The 18,006-nt window shown below is 38.0% G+C and overlaps 1 pseudogene; it reads right to left on the reverse strand.

Moving 5' to 3' along the window:
• Positions 1-227: 227 nt before the first annotated feature.
• LOC119532677 overlaps positions 228-18,006 on the reverse strand; it is a 51,537-nt pseudogene continuing 33,758 nt past the window's right edge.

Below are 18,006 nucleotides of genomic sequence, written 5' to 3' on the forward strand. Positions count from 1 at the left end.
ACTCATCAGGAGCTTTTGCCAGGGCCAAGAGATGAAAAACAAAGCATGCCCTAGTTAGCTGTTCTTAAGCTCAGTTAACATCTTTGGGATGTACCCATACAATCTGGCCATGGTTTTGTTAAACATCTGCACACTGCACAATTCCTTAGCCCTTAGCCAGCTTCTGCCCATTGTCTCAGAGCTGGGCTCTGTGCCATCTGTGACTCTTCCCTGGGTTGAGGTGGGTGCTAGTCATCGAAGTCCGGAATGTCATCTTGGATAACCCCGAAAGCCTCTGGATGCTTGGTGGGTGATGCACCCATGGTAAAAACCTGGCAGGAGCACCAGGACGCCAAGGATCAGGACGGGAACCCCGGGTCTGCCCCCTTTGCTGATGCAGCCAGGCAGCAGGAGGGAGCCTTCGATAATGAGAAAGACGCCAATCAAAACCAGCACGGTGGCAAGTGCAGTGGCCTTACAAGGAATTTTAGGAGGGCTTTTCTTAAACTTTAATAAATCGGATCTAAGGCATCCGGAAAGAAGGTAGTTTCCCACAATCTGCTGGCTTCAGCAGTTAGCTCCTCCCTGAAAGTCAACGTAGCCATTGTCTGTGCTGGAGAGTATTTGCCTTTACTACTGGGGATTCCAGGAGCAAGGCTGGTAGCTAAGGCATCATAACAAGGCAACACAGACACGGTGGGAGCACGCACCAGGCCGCCCGCGCGGGAAGCTCGCCCACGGTCGGCTGCCGGGCACCCCCACCTGCTTGCAGTCCACCCGTCCCAACCCGGGCCAGCCGCGCGCCGGAAGTGGCCTGCCGGAAGTGACGTCACTTCTGTGTTATTTGTTATAACTGCATTTGTATCTACAATTATCTCAATAAAATTTCAATTTAATAATCTAGAAGCTTAGATGCCAATAGATTTTAAGGATAAAGTAAATTGGAGATGTGGGAAAGAGCACTAGGAGGGTGAAAATTGAAGGCCTCCCTGAGAAAAATACATTCAAGTAAAGATCTGTATCATGTGAGAGAATGAGCACGTGGATATTTAGACAAGAGTATTATAGTCAGGATAACCAACAAGTGCAAAGGCCCAGAAGTCAGAGAAGATCAATGTGACTGGAGCAGCATGACAAGGGGGTGTATTGTAGGAGATGAAGTTGGAGATGTAAGCAGAGGACAGGTCATGAAAGACTCTGTAGGCTAGTGCAAGGACTTTGTCATTTACTCTAAAGGAGATAGGAAACCATTGTAAAGTGTGGCAGAGACAGTTAATGTGGCTTGCTCACATTTCCTAGCCCTTCTCTGAATAGGAAGGAACATGAGGTCAATTATAGCCAATTGGTGTGGAAGTTATGTGTGTTGCTTTTGGAAGAAAGCATGGAAGGGCACATATGAGTTCTCCAGGCTGCCTCTTCCACTGACATGGCTATGTGGAAGCCACCTGCTCCCAAAGACACATTCTCCATAGGAGAAAAGCAGCCTGGACTTTTGATTCAGCATTGCAAGAGAACTTTGGTGGAGTGCCACTGAACAACAGAGGAGAGGGCTACATGTGAATGAAACATTAGACTTAATGTTAATACCACTGAGATTTCAGGGTTCATTTGTTAATGTATCATACTTAACTTAAGCTGACCAATATGGAAGATTGTATGCAGAGGAGCAAACTTATTCGACTTATATTTCAACAGAATAACTCCAGATCTTATGTTAAGAATAGACTGAAGAGAGAAAGCTGGGGTACAAGATAGGAAGCTTTTGCAACAATCTACATGAGCTGTTAACAGCCTGTACCAGAGAGATGACATAGGAGGTGGTGAAAAGTAGCATTCTTCTAAATATATTTTGAAGGAAGATTCAACAGGATTTTCTGATGGATTAGATATGGAATGTGACTGAAAAACAGAAGTCAAAGATGATCCAAGATTTTCATCCTGAGCAACTGGAAGAATAGAATTTCATTAATTGAGTGGAAGAAGACTATAGAAAGTGTTGGTTTGGAGGGGTTGGGTAAGTGAATTTCTGTTCGTAAGTCTGAAATGCCTACAGGACACCCAAGTCAAGGTGGAGGTCTAGGTTGAGAGTGATAAAGTGTGGGAAGGATAGAGGCTACACTTTTCCAGCCTTGTCTTCAATAGTGCCCTGCTGCAAGATGGGTGGGGTGGCTATGGTTATTTCCCAAAGTACTTTCCCCCTAAGCTAACACAGCTCAGATTAGAATTATGGTATAAAAATTCTTTTTGTAAGGGTAAGAACAATCTCTAGGCTTGTCTCTAACCCCTTCTTTAGAAAATTCCTAGGAAGGGGAGATTCTATGCCCAGCTTAACTATCTTGTTCTTGAAAATTCAAACTACTTAGGCTTCAGTTGGAGGCTACAATAGATTTCTCTTTGGTGTAGTCCTTCTAAACGGTGTGAATCTGGTGTGGCCTTTAACTACATTTTGGTTTCCCCACTAGTGAGAACTGCAGCTAATGAGAACTAACTGTAAACTAAGAAGCTAGCACACATCACTGAAATGAACAGAGTTTTTATCCAAGAAGCAAATGATATTCTCATATGAGGAGAAAACATTCCTTCGGACCATGACTTTGACTTTGTCTGTAATGAAAGAATAAACCCTGAAATTTCACAGCAAATGGCATTTTGTTATTTCCTGGATTCCAAGTGAAAACAGACATCAATGGATTTTCCTTTGCCATGAAGAAGCAGGATGAGTTCAGATCCAATTAAATTATTTTGTGTTTAAAATTTTCCTCTTTGGTCTAAAGCTATTGGTGGCATGGGATGAAGGGGAAGAAACAGAATATTTCAATTCCTCCTGTGGTGGATATATGGAAATAGAATTCAGAAGAGAGGTCTGAGCTGTAAATGTATATAATGTACATATGTATGCTTATACTCACACACACACTGTGTGTGGGGGGGAGGGGTAGTGTTTGGGCATCTCCTCATGGAAAAAAAGTTATTTTTTCCTTTTCTCACTTCCTCTCCTCCCCACCATTTTCTAGATGTGAGCCATTTCCCCCATTCCTGAGGGAAGGACACCTTTAGTCCAATTAGACTATTGATGAATCAGTCTAAATATTAAAAAGTGCATATGGGATACCTGGGGCAAGATGGCGGCATAGAGAGGAGTGGAAGCTAAGTAGTCCCCTGGAACAACTACAAAAAAACAGAAACAACTAGTAAATAATCCAGAATAACTGCGGGGGACAAACAAGACCATCCACTCATCATACACCAACCTGAATTGGGAGGAATGCCTGAGAACACAGCATAAAATCTGTAAGTAAAACCTGTGGATCCAAGTCATGAGACGCCCTCCCCATAGCCCGAGCTGCAAAGCCTTGTGGTGCCAGAGAGAAGTACTCTCCCAGCAAGCAAATATAGCTCAGCTGAGCTCCAACTGGGGTTTTAAGTAGCAAGTGTGAACTGCTCACTACAGGTATGCATCCCCAAAAAAAAGACAGAGGCTTTGGGTGACAACTGACCTTGGAGAGCCAGAGGGTCACCTTGGACTAGGTCTGAAGGGGACAATCTGTATCTTTTTTGGCTCAGTGGAGAAAGCCCCAGTCATTTTCAGTTTCCAGGGCTGTGACTCAGAGAAGGGTGGAGACAGCACAAGCAGAGAGAGAGAGACCATTGAAATGCTAATGACCTCCACCTGGGGGCTCTGTCTTCTCTAGGAGGAAAGGGGTGGGGCCCTTTCCATTCAGAACCAGACCCCAGAGCCTGGGGGAACACGGCCATACCTCCTCACACCAGTCAAGAATTATAGGCTAACAGGCATCACCTGCTGGGCAGAAAAGCACAGTGACCTGAGGCATTCATAGGGTGGAGCAATTTTCTAAGACACACCCGCAGGGAAACCAGATACTGAATATTTCTTCCCTCTGGGACCTGAGCCTGTTCTGGTCTGGAAAAACCTGATTTGGATAACCAAGGAAACCATGCCTAGACAAAAGAAAATTACAACTTACACTAAGAAAAACAAAGTTATGGCCCAGTCAAAGGAACAAACGTACCCTTCAACTGAGATACAGGAATTTAAACAACTAATGCTAAATCAATTCAAAAAGTTTAGAGAAGATATTGCAAAAGAGATAGAGGCTGTAAAGGAAACACTGGGCATATATAAGGCAGAAATCGAAAGTTCAAAAACACAACTAGCAGAATCTATGGAAATGAAAGGTACAATGCAAGAGATGAAAGACACAATGGAAACATACAACAGCAGATCTCAAGGGGCAGAAGAAAACACTCGGGAACTGGAGAACAAAACACCTGAAAGCCTACATGCAAAGGAGCAGATGGGGAAAAGAATGAAAAAATATGAGCAACATCTCCAGGAACTCAAGGATGAAACAAAGTACAATAATGTACATATCATTGGTGTCCCAGAAGGAGAAGAGAAGGGAAAAAGGGAGGAAGCAATAACAGAGGAAATAATTAATGAAAATTTCCCATTTCTTATGAAAGACATAAAATTATAGATCCAAAAAGCGCAGCGTACTCCAAACAGAAGAGATCTGAATAGGCCTACACCAAGACACTTAATAATCAGATTATCAAATGTCAAAGACAAAGAGAGAATCTTGAAAGCAGCAAGAGAAAAGCGATCCATTACATACAAAGGAAGCTTAATAAGACTATGTGCAGATCTCTCAACAGAAACCATGGAGGCAAGAAGGAAGTGGTGTGATATATTTAAGATACTGAAAGAGGAAAACTGCCAATCAAGAATCCTATATCCAGCAAAGCTGTCCTTCAAATATGAGGGAGAGCTCAAAATATTTTCTGACAAACAGACAATGAGAGACTTTGTGAACAAGACACCTGCCCTACAGGAAATACTAAAGGGAGCACTACACAGTGATAGAAGACAGGAGTGTGTGGTTTGGAACACAATTTTGGGAGATGGTAGCACAACAATGTAAGTACACTGGACAAAGATAACTATGAATACGGTTGAGAGAGGAAAGTATGGAGCATGTGAGACACCAGAAGAAAGGAGGAAAGATAAAGACTGGGATTGTGTAACTTGGTGAAATCTAGAGTGTTCAACAATTGTGATAAAACGTACAAATATGTTCTTTAACGAGGGAGAACAAGCAAATGTCAACCTTGCAAGGTATTAAAAATGGGGAGGCATTGGGAGAGGGCTGCAATCAACATAAACTAGAGACTGTAACTAATAGAAAAAAAAAGTGCATGTGGTTCAATGTAGTGCTCTTTTCCTCTTCTTTTGTCCATGTTGCTGTATAAGCAAAGTGGCACCCAGCAGAGCAATTTTCCTGCCATCTGCATATCCAGCTCTTTATCTGGTGCTTCCCTCCTTTTTTTTTCCATGTTTAAAGTAGATTATAAGGTGGGAGGAGACTCAGCTTTCTTTTCCTTTAATTTTTCTCATGTGGGCATCTCATCTTTTCAATGCAGAGCAGCAGCTGCTGATAAGATTGTGAGTTTGGGCTTTAAACTGAAGTGTTCTGCTTGAACCTATGGCTTTTTTCTTGTGCTTCAATCCAGTTTACCAGTATTATGTATTGGAGTTTTGAGGCAAGCCTAGTTAAAATAAAGTAGATATTTGATTTCCTATTTTCTGCTGCTTCTGTTCACATTTTCCTCTTAGGGAATTTTGGTGGTGGGAAAGGCTATGTTTGGAGGTAGGTTTGAGTTATTACTTACTCCCTTATGATTGACAGGGCCATAATTTGACCACTATTAAATCTTACATCAACCTTTAATTGGTCAACAGTGTGTATTCAGAGAAAGGAGGGGAAGGGATCTATAAAACTACTAGCTGATGGGAAAATAACCTGCTCTCAATGAGCCCTAATTTCCTCATCTGCATAATGGAAAGAGCAATAGTTCCTACATATAAGGTTGTTGTATGGATTAGATGTGTTATGAAATGTGAAGCATTTAGAATGGTTTCTAGCATGGCAATGTATTTGCTATTATTTTCTTCATTTAGGGTTAAAGTCATGAATATGTTGATAAAAATCAGGGAAAACAAATTCATTTGAATAACCTTTAATATCTTTTCTAACTCTGAAATTGTTGATAACTTGTTACTATTTTAGGATTGAGATGCATCCATCTTTCCACATTTCACAGATGTCATGTCATGTCTTTTGAATCAAGCAGGCCCCAAAGATTTATGTGATGGTTTCAAATGTCTCATAACCATAAGATGTCAATAGAAATTAGGAAACTAGAGTCAGTCAGTGAGACCAAGGAATTCTGTGGCCTCAGATGAAGGAGGGTGTCTGGAGCTCAACAACAGGAAGGAAAACTCCCTGATCAGGAAACATAAACAACAGTCAATGCAGAAGTGAAGCCATCAGATTTTAGGCTTTGAGTATGATACAAAAGATGTTGGTGAAAAGCAGGGAGCTTATGCATTTTCCAAAACTAGAGAAGTACAAACTGTTGGGCAAAAGAGAAATGGGAAGAACCCATAGATTATCTGAATATCATTCCAGTCACATAAGAACAAAGCAGACCAGCAAATTGGGTATATTAGTGAGTAAGTGGTAACTACTCAGACATGAATTTCTAGTGGAGATTCCTGACTCCAAATACATCAATGCCTGAGTTAAGGAAATTTGTGAGTGCCTTGCTATTAACAAACCGATAGGTTAGAGCCCAGCAGGAATTTGCCATCAATGAGTGGCAAGTGAAGGGTACATCAGTACCACTTGGCCCTGAAAATTGCCAGCCACAGAATAGCAATATGAACAATGGGGATCACCTCCTTAATGACTAAAGCTAGAAGTAAACCCTCCCCAAACTTTGATAAAATAATGCCTCACTTCTTAAACAAGCAGCATCTTTCAGATGTTAATCACATAGAACTCATTCATTCTGATTCTGACAAGATAAAAGTAAAGAAGAATGAGAAGGTGGAAGAAAGGAATGGCCATCCAGTCATAATACATTTATTTCCTTTCTTCTGATTATCTTAGATTTAATTTGCTTTACTGTTTCTAGTTTCATAAGGTAGAAGCAGAGGTCATTGATTAAAGACCTTTTTTTCTTTTTTAATATAGGTGATTAGTGCTGTAAATTCTCCTTGAAGCACTCTTCAACTACCTCCCAGAATATTTGATGTTTTATTTTATTTTCCTTCAGCTCAAGACATATTCTAATTTCACTTTTAATTTCTTCTTTAGCTTGTGGGTTATTTATAAATGTGTCATTTTGATACTTAATATTCAATTTTTTCAGATAACTTTCTGTTATTGATTTCTAATTCAATTCCATAATTTGTATGATTTGAATGCTTTGAAATTTGTGAGACTTATTTTATGGTCTATTGTGGTAAAGGTTCTGTGTTCACTTGAAAAAAGTATGTATTCTGCTATTGTTTGTCTATTTGTTCTACATATTATTTGAAATGTTAAAATTTCCAATTATACATCCTTGGTTAAAGGTACTCCTAGATATTTGGTTCTTTTAGTTGCTATTTTAAATGGATTTTTGTCTTGATATCCTCCTCAGATTTCTCATTACTAGTATATAAAGATTTTTTCATGTTGATCTTGTGTCCCACCACTTTACTGAACTCACTTATTAGCTCTAGTAGCTTTGTTGTAGATTTTTTGGGGATATTCTAAATATAGGATCATGTCATCTGCAAACATTTTATTTGGATGCCTTTCATTTCTTGCCTAAATGCTCTGGCTAGAACTCCTAGTACAATGTTGAATAACAGTGTTGACAGTGGGCGTCCTTTTCTTGTTCCTGATCTTAGAGGGAAAGTTTTCAGTCTTTCCCCATTGAAGATGATATTAGCTTTGGGTTTTTCACATCTTCCCTTTATTATATTGAGGAAGTTTCATTCTATTCCTATCTTTTGAAGTGTTTTTATAAGGACAGAATGATGGATTTTGTCAAATGCCTTTTCTACATCAATCAAGATGATCATGTGTTTTTCCCCTTTGATTTCTTAATGTGGTATAATACATTAATTGATTTCCTTATGTTGAACAATCCTTACATACTTGGGGTAAATCCCACTCAATCATGGTCTATAATTCTGTTAATGTGCTGTTGGACTCAATTTGCTAGTATTTTGCTGACGATTTTTGCATCTATATTCTTTATAGACATTTAACCAAGAATGTAAAGGACCTGAACACAAAAATCTACAAAACATTGCTAAAAGAAATAAAAGAATACCTAAGTAAATGGAAGGACATTTCATGTTCATGGATTGGAAGACTGAATAGATGTCAGTTTTACCCAACTTGATTTATAAATTCAAAATAATCTCAATCAAAATTTCAACAACCTACCTTGCAGAAATGGAAAAACCAATCATCTAATTTATTTGGAAGGATAAGGTACCCTAAATAGCCAAAATCATTTTGAGAAAGAAGAAAGAAGTTCAAGGATTCACACTTCCTGACTTTAAATATATTACAAAGCTACAGTGTTCAAAACAGCATGGTACTAGCATAAAGATAGATATATTGATCAATGGATTTGAACTGAGCATTTGGAAATACACCCTCACATCTATGATCAACTGATTTTTAATAAGGCTGCCAAATCCACTCAACTGTGACTGAACACTCTCTTCAACAAATAGTGCTGGGAAAACTGGATATCCATATCCAAAAGAATGAAACAGGACCCCCATCTCACACCTTATAAAAAATTAAATCAAAATGGATCAAAAACCTAAATATAAGAACCAGGACTTTAAAACTACTAGAAGAAAATATAAGGAAGCATCTTTGAGATCTTGTGATAGGTAGTGATTTCTTAGACTTTACACCCAAAGCACAAGCAATGAAAGAAAAATTAGATAAATGGGACTGCCTAAAAAGTAAGTACTTTTGTGCTTCAAAGTATTTTGTCAAGAAGGTGAAAAGGCATCCTACTCAATGGGTCAAAATATTTGAAAACCACATATCTGATAAGGGTTTGATATCCAGAATATATAAAGAAATCCTACAACTCAACATTAAAAATACAAAAAAAGAAAACCCAAGTAAAAGTGGCAAATGGCATGAATAGACACTTTTCCAAAGAGGAAATACAAAAGGCTAAAAAGCACATGAAAAGATGCCAACATCACTAGCTATTAGGGTACAATAAAAATAAAAATAAAAGTAAAAAAGAATACCCAGAGCATCTCATACTCCTCCCCATTATTCATTTACTTTTTGTCCTCCTCTTTTCTACTCATCTGTCCCTACACTGGATAAAAGAAGCATGAGCCACAAGGTTTACACAATCACACAGTCACACCATCTAAGCTATATAGTTACATGATTTTCTTCAAGAATAAAGGACACTGGAGAGCAGGTCAACAGTTTCACAAATTTCCTTCTAGCTATTTCAGTACACTAAAAACTAAAAAGGGATAGCTATATAACTCATAAGAACAACCTTCAGAATGACCTCTCAACTCCATTTGAAATCTCTCAGCCACTGAAACTTTATTTTGTTTAATTTCTCTTCGACCTTTTGGTCAAGAAGACTTTATCAATCCCATGATGCCAGGACCAGGCTCATCCCCAGGAGTCATGTCCCATATAGCCAAGGAGGTTTATACCCTGGGAGTCATGTCCCTTGTAAGAGGGAGGGCAGTGAGTTCACCTGCTGAGTTGGCTTAGTTAGAGAGGCCACATCTGAGCAACAAAAGAGGTTCTCTTGGGGAGACTCTCAGGCACAATTATAAGTAAGCTTAGCCTCTCCTTTGTAGTAACAAGCTTCGTATGTGCAAGCCCCAAGATCAAGGGCTCAGCCTTCTAAATTGGTAGTCCCCAATAATTGCAAGGGTATCAGAAATTCCCCCGTTGGGTAAATTTAGTATTTCCACATTTCCCTAATCCCTCAAGGAGGCTTTGCAAATACATTTTTATTCTCTGCCCAAATTACTTTGGTATGTATTGGGGTTTCACACTAACCTGTACAAACCAACAAGATCTCTCTCCCTATTCAAGGTTCATGTAATTAGGGTGTTTGAATAAACTGTCCATACAAGTTAACTTTAGTGTGTTACAGAAAGTATAGATTTTGCACAAAATAAGCATCTCTTCCTTTGGTCTCACAAAGAAGTTGAAGATTTAAAACATGGTTACTATCATCCTTTACCTTTTAGACTGATTTGCCTTAGTCCAAACCAGATCCACTACAGTAATATCTCTAATTGAAGTCTGATCTCTTTTTCAGCTTTTTGACAGCTGCTATATGGGCTAATACTGACATTCATAGCTGCTAAACTCTAGCTCAGAGTCTCAGGTGTCGCACAGATACTCGAATTTCCAGGAACTGACTAGATTGTACACAAAGAGCTCAGCATCTCAGAATTTAAAGATAACCTTTATAACTCAGGAAAAATGTGATTGCTGTAAGAGCTTACAATCTGAGGACCTTTACAGTAAGCCTTCCCTGGTAGCCTGTGCTCTAAGATTCAAGTCTCAGAGTTTTCACATTATAGTTAGTCTGTATTAGTGAGGTGTTATAATGTTTGTCTTTTTATTTCTGGCTTTTTTCACTCTAAATACTGTCCTCAAGATCCGTTCACTTCATTGCATGCCTCACAACCTCATTACTTCTTGCAGCTTAAATGGTGTATGCATACTATTGTATGCATACACAACAGTTCACCATTCTTTTCATCAGTCAATGTACCCTTAGGCCACCTCCATCTATTGCAAGTTATGAATACTGCCACCATAGACATCAGTGTGCAAATATCCTTCATTTCCCTGCTCTCAGTTCTTCCAATTATATTCCCAATAATGAGGTTGCATGGTCTCATGGCAACTACATGGCAACTACATGGAACCACCACACTGACCTCCAGATGTGCTGCACCATTCTACTTCCCCAACAGTGAATAGGTTCATCCCTCTCTCCATTTTTTCTCCAGCACTTGTATCTCTGTGTTTATTTTTCCCCTGTAATTTTATAGAAATATATTCATGTACCATACAATCTTCCAAGTTGTACAGTTGTTCAGAGTATCATTGTATCATCAAAATCAGCCTTTTACCACTTCCTTGCTCCAAAAAAAATAAAATAAGAATAATAAAAAAGAAAAAATAAAAATAATGTAATATAATATAATATAATTAATATAATAGGTCAGACAACAACACAACCACCTAGAATTCCATACACATTCTTTGTGTCCCCTTTTATAGACATTTAGCTTTGTTATGTTGTCTTTGTTATAATTAATGGAATCATACTACAATGTTACCATTATCTAAGGACTCTAGTTTGCATTGATTACATTTTCCCCAATACCATCTCATTTCAACACCTTGCATAGTTGAGATTCATTTGTTCTTCCACATGTAAAACATGTTTATATTTGTACATTTAATCACCATCATTGAGAACCCTATATTTCACTAAGTTATACAGAGAATTGATCTTTGATAAGGTGGTCAAGCTGATTCAACTGGGATCAAGAAGTGTCTTTTAAAAATGGTGCTTGGAGAATTGGATATCCATATCCAGAAGAATGAAATAGGACCCCTCACACCTTATACAAAGATCAACTCAAAATGGATCAAAGACTTAAACATTAAAACTAAGATGATAAAACTTTTAGAAGAAAACATAGGGATATATCTTAAATATCTTGTGATAGGATGTGCTTTCCTATACCTTACACCAAAAGCATGAGCAAAGAGAGAAAAAATAGATAAACAGTATCTCCTCAAAATTGAAAACCTTTGCACATCAAAGGACTTTGTCAGGAGAGTAAAAATGCAGCCTATGCAGTGGGAGACATTTAGAAACCACAAAGCAATAAGAGTTTAATATCCAGAATATATAAAGAGATCCTACAACTGCACAACAAAAAGACAAGCAACCCAGTATAAAAATGGGCAAAAGACCAGACAGACACTTTTCTGAAGAGGAAAAGATGCTCAACTTCACTGACTATTAGGGAAATGCAAATTAAAACCACTATGAGATATCATCTCACACCTACTACTTTGGCTATTATCAAAAACAAAACAACACAAAACAAAAAACAGAAAACTGCAAGTGTTGGAGAGGATGTGGAGAAAGATATACACTTATTCACTGTTGGTGGAAATGTAGAATGGTGCAGCCACTCTGGAAGACAGTTTGGTGGTTCCTCAGGAAGCTAAGTAGAATTGCTTTATGATCCAGCAATCCCATTACTAGGTATATACTCAGAGAAACTGAAGAGTAGGATATGAATGGACATTTGTACACTGATGTTTATGGTGACATTATTCACAATTCCAAAGAGATGGAAACAGCTCAAATGTCCATCAATGGACAAGTGGATAAGCAAACTGTGGTATATACATATGATCAAATATTATGCTGCTCTAAGACAGAAAAACTTCATGATGCATGCAAAATCATCAATGAACCTTGCCAACATTCTGTTGACTGAAATTAACCAGAAAAAAAGGGACAACTACTGTATGGTCTCACTAATATGGACTAAATATAATGAGCAAACTCTGAGTGTTAAGTCAAGACCACAGGTTATCAGGAGGTAGAAAGAGGGTAGAGACTAGGCATTTGTTGCTGAAGGAGTAAAGAGTGTTCAACAGGATTGATTATAAAGATCCAGAAAGGAATAGCATAATACTGTCTGATGGTAGCGTAATAGTGTAAGCATAATGAACAAAGCTGAGCATGTGTGCTGATGAAAGAGGAAGTCTAAGAGCATGTATGACACCAGAAGGTAAGATAGCAGATACAAGCTGGGAGTGTGTAACTTAGAAAAACCTAGATTGGATAATGATGGTGATTAAATGTAGAAATATATGAAACTTTTTACATGAGGGAGAACAAATGAATATTAACATTGCAAGGTATTGAAAACAGGATGGTATATGGGAAAAATACAATCAATAAAAACTAGCATAGATAGTTAACAGTAACATTGTAATATTCTTCCATTAATTGTAACAAAGGCAATATAACAAAGATCAATATCAATAGAGGGGGATATAAGGGAAGGGCATGGGATTCTTCTTCTTGTTGTTCCTCCTTTTTTATTTTTTATTTATTCTTTTACTTTTTTTCCTCTTCTTTCTTTCCAGAAGAAATGGAAATGTTCTCATGTAGATTTTGGGGGTGAATGCATAACTATGTGATTATACTGGGAGCTATTGATTGTTAACATAGAGAAGATAAGCCCTTTGGGGAATTTTCTCCTACACGTGAGTTTTTCCTTTGACTCTTTGACTATCTTAACTCCACCTTTGCTTGGGTCAATGCTGACAATTGAAAATGCCTGAGGCTTTCTCTAATGAAGTTCTCAGAATGAAAGAGAGAGAGAAAAAAAGGAAAAAAGCAATAAGTCCCCTTTTCAGAGCCAGTCCCCAGCCCTCCAGTTCACGAGGAAAGAACCACAATTGGTATCCAGTTCTTGTGCCCCTTTTCTTGTGACACAGCCCTTTTCCAATATTCTGAGCTCAGTGGACTCCAGAAGCCTCTGTTTTTATTTATTTATGTATTTTTTTCTGTCAGCCCCACCTTCTCTCTGCCAGGATAAGCCTCTGGTTTCCTTTCCTGCTTTCTCTGGATTTGTCTGTTTTTGTAGCATGTATTCAGTAGTCCAAATTTGTTAATGGACTGCTTCTTTGTCCCATAGAGCAGTCCCACCCATTCCTGACTTGTGTACGATGTTGTCTGATCATGGCTGTCCCCCCATTAGTTGTTCCAGACTATTTTCTAGTTGTTCCTGGCCATTTATTAGTTGCTTTAGGGGACTAACTGAATTCCACACCTCTTTATGCTGCCATCTTGCCCTGCCTTGATTTGATGTCAACTTAACTTCAATAGCATGCCCAAATTACATTCCCATACCACTCTGTCCCTCCACCTTTATGTTTTCTTGTCACAAATTACTTCCATACACATTTTCTAAAACCATAGATTATGATAATTAGTTTTTATGCTTTTATATTTTAGATAAGAAGTAAAAAGTGAAATTACAAACAAAAAGTAAAACACTACTGACATTTATATTTACCCATGTAGTTCCCTTACTGGACATGTGGCTTTGATCTACTTTCTAGTGTCCTTTCCTTTCAACTCGAATTCCCTTTAGCACTTCTTATTGAGCGAGTCTAGTAGTGATTAGCTCCCTCAGTTGTTGTTGTTGCTTTTTAATCTGGGAATGTCCTACTCTTTCCTTCATTTTTGAAATGCAGTTTTGCCAATTATAGAATTCTTCTTTAGTGATTTATTTTTCTCTCAGCACTTTAAATATGTCATCACACTGCTCTCTTGCTTCCATGGTTTCTGATAAAAAACCAGCATTTGATTTTACTGAGGCACCATTGTATGAGGCATTGCTTGTCTTTTTCAGCTTTCAGGATTCTCTGTCTTTAGCATGTGTTTTAATATAATGTATCTTGGTCTGAATTTCTTTTAGTTTGGTTTGTATATTTATGCTGTTCATTGAACCTGGGAAGTTTTCAGCAATTATTTCTTTGAAATTCTTCCTGCACTTTTTCTCTTTTTTCTCCTTTTGTAACTCCATAATGCATATGAGTGGTGTGCTTGATGGTGTCCCAGAGGTCTCTTAAGCTCTGTACACTTCTCTTCATTCTTTATTTATTTCTGCTTCTTATTGAATACTTTCAATTGTCCTATATTCTTGTTCACTGATTCTTTCTTTTGCCAGCTCCATTCTTCTGTTTAACTCCTCTAGGGATTTTTATTTTAATTTCAGTTATTGAGGTTTTCAGCTCCAGTATTTCAGTTTGGTTCCATTTTATGATTTTTATCTCTTTATTAATATTTTCTTTGTGACCATTTATCATTTTCCTGATTTCCTCTGTTTCTTTGTTCATGTTTTTTCTTTTAGCTATTTGAGAACATTTAAAACCATTTTTCCAAAGTCTTTTTCTGGCATGTCCAAATTCTGGACATCTTTGTCTGGCATGTCCAAATTCTGGGCATCCTCTTTGATGGCTTTTGACACTTTATCTTGTGCCTTTAATGGGGCTTTGATTCTTTTTTCTTTGTATGGCTTATAACCTTTTATCTCATACTGGATATTTTAATATTTTTACATGTTAATTCTCAAATGTAATCACTGAAGCATCTGTTCTTAAGCTTGTATCCATCTCTTGTTATAACAGAGATTTCCTTGAATGGCAGAAGCTAACAATAACAAAAAGAAAACAAGTTTCCCAGTCTCTTCAGCTTGGCTTGTGTGAGTGGTCTCCCTCAAGGCTTAGCAATTCTAACAATGAGCCTTTACAACAGCCTCTGATGAAAGCATAGGATCATCTCTGGTCTTCTCTGAGCACGCATCTTGTACTGGGCATGTACCCATGGCCTTAGGAAGTCTCACATTTACATGGATCTCATTGCCCCTTTTCCCCCAGAAAATAGTCTTTTATCCTATTTCTGGGTGCTGTATTGTCTGACTTCAAGCTGGCAATCCTTTGTTCCAGGCATCAGCAGTTTGATTTTTACATCATTTTTAGCTGACCTCTGAACTGCTTCTATATTCACAGCAAGTTCTGACACAGTGAGACAGAAATGGGTGCCTGGTTCAGTCCTTCAGGCTGCCATGAGACAGACTGATACAGACATACTGCATACCAGTATGTACATAAGGGTTTATTCTGTGTCCTCTGGAACTAGGAGCAGGTACTCACACTGGGAATATGGCCTTGTTCCACACTGAGCCAGGGAGAGGTTAAGGAAAGTTCAGCCACAAGGTTTTCCCATATTCTTATGTTGGCCTTTTCTTGATTTGGCACCCAACCTGTTAATGCAACCCTTTAACTCTTTCCAGAAGCTCTGAGATTGTTCTGATAGATTTTTAGTGTTATTGAAAAATTCTGTGAAAGGATGGAATTCTGGAGCATTCTCACTCCACTATCTTTGTGATATCACCAAATTATCTTTTTAAAGAGATTTAAAATAAGAAAAATATATTTTATATTTATCTGCATATTTATCATTTCTAATGTTTTTCATCCATCTGTATAGATCTAGTTTGAGATCTGGTATCCAGTTCCTTCTGCCTGAAGGACTTCTTTAATATCTCTTGTAGTATAGGTCTGCTGGTGATTAATTGTTTCCACTTATGTATGTATGAAATGACAATTGCCACCCCTGCTCCTTTTGAGTGGCTCTTTCCTCAATTTCAGGTATTTCCTCACACTCATGTACTGATAAGTTCTAAGCTGAGGAGTCAAGGAGGGCCTGCTTCAAATCTTCAACACTCTTTCTTTGTGTTCTCTGTTCTCTGGTATTCTTGTCTGAGAACTCTGGCTGGCTTGGCTTCCTCAGACTCCTAATTCCATCTCATGGAGACCATTGGTCATTTCCTGAGTTTACTCATCCTGTTCTGCAGCTGGAAGCTTTCTATAGGAAGTAAGCTAGGTGATCATAGGATTCAACTGATTTGTTTCTTCTCTTTCTGAGACCACTATACTATGTTGCCTGGTGTCCAATATCTGAAAACCATTGTTTCATATATTTTGTCTGGTTTACTTGGTTATAGCATGAAATTAAATCTAGTTTCTTTACTCCATCTTGGTCAGAAATGGAAGCCAATAATTCATTTAACATAGTAAATAATATATGTATTATAACAAGTTTAACATAGTAATTGGATATGGGATTTATGATGGTCCAAATGTCTGGAAATGATAGCCAGATAGTTCCATCCTATATTAAGATCTTATTTTCAGACATCTAAATTATTTCCCAGGGATCATTTTCTCTGAATTATACCATGACCTCCCTCTTACTCTTGCTTTTTCACTTTCTCCCTCTTAGAATCAAGACAAGTTGGTTAACTACTCTGTGCCTTGTTTACTTCATCAGTAAAATGGGATAATGCCAACTTCTCAAGTTTGTTGTAAATAATAATTTTTAATATTTATAAAATGTTTTGTGCCTGAAAATAGTAGGTCTTTAGTAAATGGGAACCATCAGAAGGAAAATATTCGTCTCTTAGATGGAACATAGATATAAAGAAAAAGTGGATTCAGTACGTGCAGACAAACTCTCCTTGTTTGTGGAGATTAAAAAGGTATTGTCACCCACTGGGTGAAGCCCAAGCATAGAAACATGGTCTTCCAATATTTTCCCTTGTACTCCCATATGCAATCAAATTGGGCCTGTATTCCAGAAGAAATGAGCTCTAACATTTGAACTAGATTCCTTAGATTCCCTCTACTGTACTTGTATTACAGATTTGTAGCCTTTACAAAATTCTTTTAAAATTCAGTCAGCACCCCAGCATTGCTGGATCTAAAATGCTTGTGGAGTGGTAATGAGGAAGCTACCTTCAGAAAAAGCCCAAGTGGATAGAGCTATGGGCTCCATATCTCTACCCACCCAGAGGTGTGTGCTGTGTATGTTCTGGCCAGGGTGGCATTGTAGTTAAGAGCTTTAGGTCTGGAGCCTGAATTGGTAAAATCCTAACTTGGCCACCTACTAGCTGAATGTCTTTGGAACAAGTTATTTAAATACTCTGTTTCCCCATTTAGGGAAATAATAGTGCCTAACTCATAGTACTGGAAGAAGTTAAATAAATTTGATACATGTAAAACACTAAAAACTGTGCATGATGCATAATAATAACTAAATTTGCATTACCTACTATTGGTTTATTAAAGAATGTGGCATTTTCCCACAAGGGGTATTAGATATACCCACCTTTGGGGTCTTAAAAATTAAGGAAGAAAGACAGGAGTTCTACTTGCAGAGCAGCCAAGGCCTCTAAAGAGAAAGGGTAAAGAGGAAATGCAGCTGGTTGTGATGGTGTGATCCACAACACACAAGGTGTAACACCACTCAAAAGAGAGAGAGAGAGAGAAACAAATTCCACAAATATTGGCTCCAAAATAAAACATTGTTGCTTGGGGGAATATATATTCCATGTTCTTAACAAACATCTTATATAAAATCATTAGACCACAATTTAAATGAGAATGGTCTGTATATGGAGATAATGTAAGTTATAAAGACATGGTTTATGATGCTCAGTTTTGCTGGGTGGCCAAGTGATGAAACCTTTGA

The sequence above is a fragment of the Choloepus didactylus genome, chromosome 4 (genome assembly GCF_015220235.1).
Source record: "Choloepus didactylus isolate mChoDid1 chromosome 4, mChoDid1.pri, whole genome shotgun sequence".
In the NCBI taxonomy this organism is placed as follows: domain Eukaryota; kingdom Metazoa; phylum Chordata; class Mammalia; order Pilosa; family Megalonychidae; genus Choloepus; species Choloepus didactylus.